This window comes from Pleurodeles waltl, chromosome 2_2 (assembly GCF_031143425.1).
Source record: "Pleurodeles waltl isolate 20211129_DDA chromosome 2_2, aPleWal1.hap1.20221129, whole genome shotgun sequence".
In the NCBI taxonomy this organism is placed as follows: Eukaryota; Metazoa; Chordata; class Amphibia; order Caudata; family Salamandridae; genus Pleurodeles; species Pleurodeles waltl.
The window spans coordinates 621,330,675-621,341,665 of NC_090439.1; positions in this window are offsets into that span (position 1 = coordinate 621,330,675).

The following is a 10,991-nucleotide window of genomic DNA, read 5'->3' on the forward strand; positions in this document are numbered from 1 at the left end:
GGGTGTTCAATATTACACATCTTATTTCTCTGTTATATGGATGTTTGGTGCTCAGTTCTCCTTGGCGTCGCTGGCAGGGGAGAATTGTTTAAAATGATCGCCCTTTCCCCAGCTAAATAATACTACTCAGCTCACTGCATATGTATATAGTATCAATATGTAGTAATAGAAACTCCACATATGAACTCTTTGTATTAATCAATCTTCTCATTAATAACCAGCAGATGAGAGGCTTGGTGTGAACATACAATTGACAATGGAGACAGTTTACCTGTCAAAAGTAAAATTTACAGGCAACCTGACCATGTCAGAGATTGCATAAAAGCTGAAGTTCAGACCTTGGAGTTATTGAGCCTTCTGATTGCCCCTGGGCCAGCCCAGTGGTGTTTGTCCCCAAACCGCATAGCAAAGAAGGAAAGAGAGAAATGCGGTTTTGTGTGGACTATAGGGGTCTCAACACAGAAACCAAAACAGATGCTCACCCTATACCCAGGGCAGATGAGCTAATGGATACACTGGAATCTGCCAAGTATCTAAGCACTTTTGACATGACTGCAGGGTATTTGCAGATCAAGATGTCCGAAGATGCTAAAGCAAAAACTGCATTTTCTACCAAAGGAGGGCATTATCACTTCATAGGGATGCCCTTTGGTTTGAAAAATGCACATGCCACTTTTTAGAGGCTGGTGAATACAGTCCTCCAAGGTTTGGAAGTTTTTAGTGCAGCATATTTGGACGATATTGCTGTCTTTAGCTCCACCTGGGATGATCACCTGGTCCACCTCTGAAAAGTTTTGGAAGCCCTGCAAAAGGCAGGCCTATCTATCAAGGCTTCAGAGTGCCAGATAGGGCAGGGGAGAGTGGTTTATCTGGGCCACCTGGTAGGTGGAGAACAGATTGCACCACTTCAGGGGAAGATTCAGACCATTATGGACTGGGCTCCCCCTACTACTCAGACCCAGGTCAGAGCATTCTTAGGTCTCACTGGGTATTACATGAGGTTTATTAAGAACTATGGCTCAATTGCAGCACCTCTTAATGACCTCACCAGTAAGAAAATGCCTAAAAGGGTATTGTGGACAGCTAGCTGTCAGGAAGCTTTTAAGGAGCTTAAGCAGCCAATGTGCTCTGCACCTGTCTTAAAGAGCCCAAACTACTCCCAACAATTCATTGTTCAAACAGATGCTTCTGAATTAGGGGTTGGGGGCTGTACTATCACAACTGAACGCAGAGGACCAGGATCAACCTGTTGCTTTCATTAGCGGGAGGTTGACCCCCTATAGAAAAGCGTAGGTCTGCCATAGAGAGGGATGCCCTTTCTCTGGTCTGGGCACTGAATAAGCTGTGACCCTACTTGTTTGGGACTCACTTCATTGTTCAGACAGACCACAAACCTCTATTATGGCTTATACAAATGAAAGGTGAAAACCCTAAATTGTTGAGGTGGTCCATTTCCCTACAGGGGATCGACTATATTGTGGAACATAGACCTGGGAGGACCCACTAAAATGCAGATGGGCTCTCCAGATATTTCCACTTAGACAATGAAGACTCACCTTGACAAGGTTAGCCTTATTGCTCCTCGTTTGGTGGGGGTGTTGTAGGAATGTACCATCTTCCTTGGCATGCTACCCCCATTTTTACCTGTATGTTTTTGCCTGTCTCACTGGGATCCTGCTGGTCAGTACCCCAGTGTTCATAGTTTATGGCTTAATTTTTGTGTGTGTGTGTGTGTGTAGTGCTTAACTGTGTCACTGAGGCTCTGCTAATCAGAACCTCGGTGCTTAAGCTCTCTCTGCTTTTAAATTTGTCACTGTCGGCTAGTGACTTCATTTACCAATTTCAACTGGCACACTTGACCCCCCCCCCTTTATAATTCCCTAGTATATGGTACCTAGGTACCCAGGGCATTGGTGTTAGATCCCTATGGGCTGCACCATTTCTTTTTCCACCCATAAGGAGCTCAGACAAACCCTTACACAGGACTGCCATTGCAGCCTGCGTGAAATAGTGCTCACACTATTTCACAGCCATTTTCACTGCACTTAAGTAACTTATAAGTCACCTATATGTCTAACCTTCATTTGCTGAAGGTTAGGTGCAAGGTTACTAAGTGTGAGGGCCATTTCCCCAAACTTTGTGATTGTGGGGGGCACCATTACACGCCTGCACTACATATAGGTCAATACCTATAAGTAGCTTCACAAAGGTAACTCCGAATATGACCATGTAACATGTCTAAGGTCATGGAATTGTCCCCCATTCCAAATCTGGTATTGGGGAGCCAATTCCATGCATCCTGGGGGCTCCACCATGGACCCCCACTACTGCCAAACCAGCTCTCTAGGCCTTGCACTGCAGCTACAGCTGCTGCCACCTCACAGACAGGGTTCTGCCCTCCTGGGGTCTGGGCAGCCCAGTCCCTCTAAAAACAGTACAAAGCATTTCCTCTGAGAGCAGGGTGTTACACCCTCTCCCTTTGGAAATAGGTGTTACAGGCTGGCGAGAGATAGCCTCCCCCAGCCTCTGGAAATGCTTTGAAGGGCACAGATGGTGCCCTCCTGTAGGAGGCTGGACTGGCTTGTAGTGAATACCAAGGGGTACTTGCACCTTGCACCAGGCCCAGTTATCCCTTATTAGTGTATAGGGTGTCTAGCAGCTTAGGCTGATAGATAATGGTAGCTTAGCAGAGCAGCTTAGGCTGAACTAGGAGACGTGTGAAGCTACTACAGTACCACTTAGTGTCATATGCACAATATCATAAGAAAACACAATACACAGTTATACTAAAAATAAAGGTACTTTATTTTTATGACAATATGCCAAAGTATCTTAGAGTGTACCCTCAGTGAGAGGATAGGAAATATACACAAGATATATATACACAATAGCAAAAATATGCAGTATAGTCTTAGAAAACAGTGCAAACAATGTATAGTTACAATAGGATGCAATGGGGAAACATAGGGATAGGGGCAACACAAACCATATACTCCAAAAGTGGAATGCGAACCACGAATGGACCCCAAACCTATGTGACCTTGTAGAGGGTCGCTGGGACTATTAGAAAATAGTGAGAGTTAGCAAAATAACCCTCCCCAAGACCCTGAAAAGTGAGTGCAAAGTGCACTAAAGTTCCCCTAAGGACAAAGAAGTCGTGTTAGAGGAATAATGCAGGAAAGACACAAACCAACAATGCAACAACTGTGGATTTCCAATCTAGGGTACCTGTGGAACAAGGGGACCAAGTCCAAAAGTCACAAGCAAGTCGGAGATGGGCAAATGCCCAGGAAATGCCAGCTGCGGGTGCAAAGAAGCTTCTACTGGACAGAAGAAGCTGCGGTTTCTGCAGGAACGAAAAGGGCTAGAGACTTCCCCTTTGGTGGACGGATCCCTCTCGCCGTGGAGAGTCGTGCAGAAGTGTTTTCCCGCCGAAAGAACGCCAACAAGCCTTGCTAGCTGCAAATCGTGCAGTTAGCGGTTTTGGACGCTGCTGAGGCCCAGGAGGGACCAGGAGGTCGCAAATTGGACCAGCAGAGAGAGGGGATGTCGAGCAAGACAAGGAGCCCTCTTTGAAGCCGGTAGCACCCGGAGAAGTGCCAGAAACAGGCACTACGAGGATGCGTGAAACGGTGCTCGCCGAAGTTGCACAAAGGAGTCCCACGTCGCCGGAGACCAACTTAGAAAGTCGTGCAATGCAGGTTAGAGTGCCGTGGACCCAGGCTTGGCTGTGCACAAAGGATTTCTGCCGGAAGTGCACAGGGGCCGGAGTAGCTGCAAAAGTCGCGGTTCCCAGCAATGCAGCCCAGCGAGGTGAGGCAAGGACTTACCTCCACCAAACTTGGACTGAAGAGTCACTGGACTGTGGGGGTCACTTGGACAGAGTCGCTGGATTCGAGGGACCTCGCTCGTCGTGCTGAGAGGAGACCCAAGGGACCGGTAGTGCAGCTTTTTGGTGCCTGCGGTTGCAGGGGGAAGATTCCGTCGACCCACGGGAGATTTCTTCGGAGCTTCTGGTGCAGAGAGGAGGCAGACTACCCCCACAGCATGCACAAGCAGGAAAACAGTCGAGAAGGCGGCAGGATCAGCGTTACAGAGTTGCAGTAGTCGTCTTTGCTACTATGTTTCAGGTTTGCAGGCTTCCAGCGCGGTCAGCAGTCGATTCCTTGGCAGAAGGTGAAGAGAGAGATGCAGAGGAACTCGGATGAGCTCTTGCATTCGTTATCTAGAGTTTCCCCATAGACAGAGACCCTAAATAGCCAGAAAAGAGGGTTTGGCTACCTAGGAGAGAGGATAGGCTAGCAACACCTGAAGGAGCCTATCACAAGCAGTCTCTGACGTCACCTGGTGGCACTGGCCACTCAGAGCAGTCCAGTGTGCCAGCAGCACCTCTGTTTCCAAGATGGCAGAGGTCTGGAGCACACTGGAGGAGCTCTGGACACCTCCCAGGGGAGGTGCAGGTCAGGGGAGTGGTCACTCCCCTTTCCTTTGTCCAGTTTCGCGCCAGAGCAGGGCTAAGGGGTCCCCTGAACCGGTGTAGACTGGCTTATGCAGAATTGGGCACATCTGTGCCCAACAAAGCATTTCCAGAGTCTGGGGGAGGCTACTCCTCCCCTGCCTTCACACCATTTTCCAAAGGGAGAGGGTGTCACACCCTCTCTCAGAGGAAGTTCTTTGTTCTGCCATCCTGGGCCAGGCCTGGCTGGACCCCAGGAGGGCAGATGCCTGTCTGAGGGGTTGGCAGCAGCAGCTGCAGTGAAACCCCAGGAAGGGCAGTTTGGCAGTACCAGGGTCTGTGCTACAGACCACTGGGATCATGGGATTGTGCCAACTATGCCAGGATGGTATAGAGGGGGCAATTCCATGATCATAGACATGTTACATGGCCATATTCGGAGTTACCATTGTGAAGCCACATATAGGTAGTGACCTATATGTAGTGCACGCGTGTAATGGTGTCCCCGCACTCACAAAGTTCAGGTAATTGGCTCTGAACAATGTGGGGGCACCTTGGCTAGTGCCAGGGTGCCCTCACACTAAGTAACTTTGCACCTAACCTTTACCAGGTAAAGGTTAGACATATAGGTGACTTATAAGTTACTTAAGTGCAGTGTAAAATGGCTGTGAAATAATGTGGACGTTATTTCACTCAGGCTGCAGTGGCAGGCCTGTGTAAGAATTGTCAGAGCTCCCTATGGGTGGCAAAAGAAATGCTGCAGCCCATAGAGATCTCCTGCAACCCCAATACCCTGGGTACCTCAGTACCATATACTAGGGAATTATGAGGGTGTTCCAGTAAGCCAATGTAAATTGGTAAAAATGGTCACTAGCCTGTTAGTGACAATTTGGAAAGAAATGAGAGAGCATAACCACTGAGGTTCTGATTAGCAGAGCCTCAGTGAGACAGTTAGTCACTACACAGGTAACACATTCAGGCACACTTATGAGCACTGGGGCCCTGGGTTACCAGGGTCCCAGTGACACATACCACTAAAACAACATATATACAGTGAAAAATGGGGGTAACATGCCAGGCAAGATGGTACTTTCCTACACCTCCTTGCATAAGCCAGTCTACACCAGTTCAGGGACCCCTTGTCCCCTGCTCTGGTGCAAAACTGGACAAAGGAAAGGGGAGTGACCACTCCCCTGTCCATCACCACCTCAGGGGTGGTGGCCAGAGATCCTCCAGTGTGTCCCAGACTTCAGCCATCTTGCTTTGCAAGGTGTGGGGGCTGGAGGGCTCTGAGTGGCCAGTGCCAGCAGGTGACGTCAGAGACCCCTCCTGATAGGTCCATACATGATAAGGTAGCCAATCCCCCTCTCAGGGCTATTTAGGGTCTCTCCTCTCGGTTCTCTTCAGATCCTGCTTGCAAGTTTCCTTCAGGAATCCTCTGCAACTATTTCATCATCCTTTGACCTTGGGTCAACCGCAGCCTGCTCCAGGAACCACTGTAACTGCAACAAAGTATCCACATGGGATACTTTTCTTCTGCAACCTCAGCTCCAAGTCAGCAACTGCAACAGTTTCCATGGTGTGCACGGTCTGGGGACTCCCTGTCATCATCCTGCACCAGAAGGACTGAGGAAATCTCCCATGGGGTGACGGAGTCACTTTCCTGCTCCAGCAGGCACCTTCAAACATGATGACCGGTACCCTTGGACTCCTCTCATAGCGACAAGCGTGCTCCTAAGGACATAGAGGGTGGACATCACCAACATAGACTGTCCTGAGATCCCGCTGACACAATTTCGAGGAGTTAAGACCTTGCCTTCCCAGAGAGCGATGGTACCCCTGTGTGCTACGTCTTCTTCACCTCCTGAGGCCTCTGTGCACTATTTGCAAAATTCCTTTGTGCACAGCCTGGCCCAGGTCACCAGCACTCCATCCTGCGACACTCAACACGCTGAGTTGTTCTCCGGCGGGGTGGAACCTTCCTTTGTTGTGCTGCATCAACCGAGTTTTGCACCTCCTTTGTCCCTGTGTCCTGGGACTCCCGGAGGTGCTGGCTGGCATCCTGAGGACTCTCTAAAGTGCTGAGGGTCCCCTCTTCCTCATCACACAGATTTGAGGCCCTTAGGTCGACACAAAACGCACTTTTGTCGTAACCAAGGCTTGTTGGTGACTTCCAACACAAAATCACTTCTGCAACAATCTTCGCGTCGTGGGACATCCTTTGCATCACACAGGAGCCCGCTGGCATCTTCCTAAGGTGCATTCCTGCAGTCTTTGAGTAACCGGGGACCTCTGGACCTGGTCCCCTTACTTTGCAGGTCTTCAGGTCCTAGGAATCCAGCAGTTGTTGTTTGCAGACTTGGTTGGTTACTGCATGTGAGAAAGTAGCCTCTTTCTAGCCTTGTTACCCCCACTTTTGGCCTGTTTGTGAGTGTATGTCAGGGTGTTTTCACTGTCTCACTGGGATCCTGCTAGCCAGGGCCCAGTGCTCATAGTGAAAACCCTATGTTTTCAGTATGTTTATGTGTCACTGGGACCCTGCTAGTCAGGACCCCAGTGCTCATAAGTTTGTGACCTATAGGTATGTGTTCCCTGTGTGATGCCTAACTGTCTCACTGAGGCTCTGCTAACCAGAACCTCAGTGGTTATGCTCTCTCCTTCAAATTGTCACTAACAGGCTAGTGACCAATTTTACCAATTTACATTGGCATAATGGAACACCCTTATAATTCCCTAGTATATGGTACTGAGGTACCCAGGGTATTGGGGTTCCAGGAGATCCCTATGGGCTGCAGCATTTCTTTTGCCACCCATAGGGAGCTCTGACAATTCTTACACAGGTCTGCCACTGCAGCCTGAGTGAAATAACGTCCACGTTATTTCACAGCCATTTTACACTGCACTTAAGTAACTTATAAGTCACCTATATGTCTAACCTTTACCTGGTAAAGGTTGGGTGCTAAGTTACTTAGTGTGTGGGCACCCTGGCACTAGCCAAGGTGCCCCCACATTGTTCAGGGCCAATTCCCCGGACTTTGTGAGTGCGGGGACACCATTACACGCGTGCACTACATATAGGTCACTACCTATGTGTAGCTTCACAATGGTAACTCCGAATATGGCCATGTAACATGTCTATGATCATGGAATTGCCCCCTCTATGCCATCCTGGCATTGTTGGCACAATCCCATGATCCCACGGGTCTGTAGCACAGACCTGGGTACTGCCAAACTGCCTTTTCAGGGGTTTCACTGCAGCTGCTGCCAACCCCTCAGACAGGTTTCTGCCCTCCTGGGGTCCAGCCAGGCTTGGCCCAGGAAGGCAGAACAAAGGACTTCCTCGGAGAGAGGGTGTTACACCCTCTCCCTTTGGAAAACGGTGTTAGGGCTGGGGAGGAGTAGCCTCCCCCAGCCTCTGGAAATGCTTTCATGGGCACAGATGGTGCCCATTTCTGCATAAGCCAGTCTACACCGGTTCAGGGACCCCTCAGCCCTGCTCTGGCGCGAAACTGGACAAAGGAAAGGGGAGTGACCACTCCCCTGACCTGCACCTCCCCTGGGAGGTGCCCAGAGCTCCTCCAGTGTGCTCTAGACCTCTGCCATCTTGGAAACAGAGGTGCTGCTGGCACACTGGACTGCTCTGAATGGCCAGTGCCAGCAGGTGACGTCAGAGACTCCTTCTGATAGGCTAGCAACACCTGAAGGAGCCTATCTTCTCTCCTAAGTAGCCAAACCCTCTTTTCTGGCTATTTAGGGTCTCTGCTTTGGGGATTTCCTTAGATAACGAATGCAAGAGCTCATCCGAGTTCCTCTGCATCTCTCTCTTCACCTTCTGCCAAGGAATCGACTGCTGACCGCGCTGGAAGCCTGCAAAACTGCAACAAAGTAGCAAAGACGACTACTGCAACTCTGTAACGCTGATCCTGCCGCCTTCTCGACTGCTTTCCTGGTGGTGCATGCTGTGGGGGTAGTCTGCCTCCTCTCTGCACTAGAAGCTCCGAAGAAATCTCCCGTGGGTCGACGGAATCTTCCCCCTGCAACCGCAGGCACCAAAGAACTGCATCACCGGTACCCTGGGTCTCCTCTCAGCACCACGAGCGAGGTCCCTTGAATCCAGCAACTCTGTCCAAGTGACTCCCACAGTCCAGTGACTCTTCAGTCCAAGTTTGGTGGAGGTAAGTCATTGCCTCCCCACGCCAGACTGCATTGCTGGGAACCGCGACTTTTGCAGCTACTCCGGCCTCCGTGCACTTCCGGCGTAAATCCTTTGTGCACAGTCCAGCCTGGGTCCACGGCACTCTAACCTGCATTGCACGACCTTCTAAGTTGTCCTCCGGCGACGTGGGACTCATTTGTGCGACTTCGGGTGAGCACCGTTTCACTCCACTTCGTAGTGCCTGTTCCGGCACTTCTGCGGGTGCTGCCTGCTTCTGAGAGGGCTCCTTGTCTTGCTCGACGCCCCCTCTGTCCCCAGACGCAATTGGCGACATCCTGGTCCCTCCTGGGCCACAGCAGCATCCAAAAACCTTAACCGCACGATTTGCAGCTAGCAAGGCTTGTTGGCGGTCTTTCTTCAGGAAAACACTTCTGCACGACTCTCCACTGCGTGAGGGACCCGTCCTCCAAAGGGGAAGTTCCTAGCCCTTGTCGTTCCTGCAGAATCTTCAGCTTCTACTGTTCAGTAGCAGCTTCTTTGCACCCACAGCTGGCATTTCCTGGGCATCTGCCCATCTCCGACTTGCTTGTGACTTTTGGACTTGGTCCCCTTGTTCCACAGGTACCCTCATTTGGAAATCCATTGTTGTTGCATTGCTGATTTGTGTCTTTCCTGCAGAATTCCCCTATCACGACTTCTATGTCCTTTGGGGAACTTTAGTGCACTATGCACTCACTTTTCAGGGTCTTGGGGTGGGCTATTTTTCTAACCCTAACTGTTTTCTTACAGTCCCAGAGACCCTCTACAAGGTCACATAGGTTTGGGGTCCATTCGTGGTTCGCATTCCACTTTTGGAGTATATGGTTTGTGTTGCCCCTATCCCCATGTGTCCCCATTGCATCCTATTGTAACTATACATTGTTTGCACTGTTTTCTAATACTATTACTGCATATTTTGGTATTGTGTACATATATCTTGTGTATATTTGCTATCCTCATACTGAGGTTACTCACTGAGATACTTTTGGCATATTGTCATAAAAATAAAGTACCTTTATTTTTAGTATATCTGTGTATTGTGTTTTCTTATGATATTGTGCATATGACACTAGTGGTACTGTAGGAGCTTCACTCGTCTCCTAGTTCAGCCTAAGCTGCTCTGCTAAGCTACCATTATCTATCAGCCTAAGCTGCTAGACACCCTATACACTAATAAGGGATACCTGGGCCTGGTGCAAGGTGTAAGTACCCCTTGGTACTCACTACAAGCCAGTCCAGCCTCCTACACTGCATAATCCCAATCATGAGGTGTAGTGTGTCCTAAGGAAACTTGCAGTACTTTACTCCTGTTTTTCTGGTTTCTGTGGTTGAGTAATTTACTTACCTTTACTGTATTCTTACTCTCCCGGTGATTCTACACACACTACACTTGTCTAGGTGGAATTTGTGATTCACATTCCACTTTCTTAGTATATGGTTTATGTTGCCCCTAGACCTATTTTCTCCCTTTGCATTCCATAGGATAGACTACTGTTTGCATTGTTCTATGACTATTTACTTGTCTAACCTCCAAAAGGAGTATTGTCTCTAAGATATTTTTGGTACTGTGTCACCCAAATAAATACCTTTTATTTTTGGTAACACTGAGTATTGTCTTTACTTGTGCATAAGTACTGTGTAACTATAAGCGGTATTGCATGAGCTTTACATGTCTCCTAGTTCAGCCTAATATGCTCTGCTATAGCCACCTCTTATCAGCCTAAGCTGCTAGAACACTACTACTTCGGGATGACTGGACCTGGTATAAGGTGTAAGTACCCAAGGTACCCACTACAAACTAGGCCAGCCTCCCACATCCTCCTATCCATCCGCAGTGGTAGGTATCTAAGGGACATAAGAGTGAGAAGGGCTGTCACAATTTGTACAGTGGAACCACCTCTGTGTATACAACATTAATGTGATGGGACAGTGGGAACGGCAAAGTATGTGCTATTTCCATAAATGACACAGTTATGGAAGATCTGAATGTAGTCCACCTCCATGAAATGGCGACCGCCTCTCCTGTATCTAAGGACAGGTGGAAGTGAGGTAACTCTGCTGACGTTGGGCGTCATAGCGGAAGGCGGTCTTATACCACTGTGCAATTCCTCATTGGCTAATATGGGGCTCTATGGAGTACAGTGGCCAAGGGGGATCAGCGTCAGCGTTGGCAGTGACGGTGTCCACCGCTTGGGACATGACCGACATTTTCTATCTCAATCCTCACTTGTTTCCTGACTTTCCACAGGACAACACCTACACTGCGCGTGATGCTATGACCTGTGTCTGGAACCTACCATCGCCCGTGTGACTGTGGACAGGACATCTGCCTTTACTTTG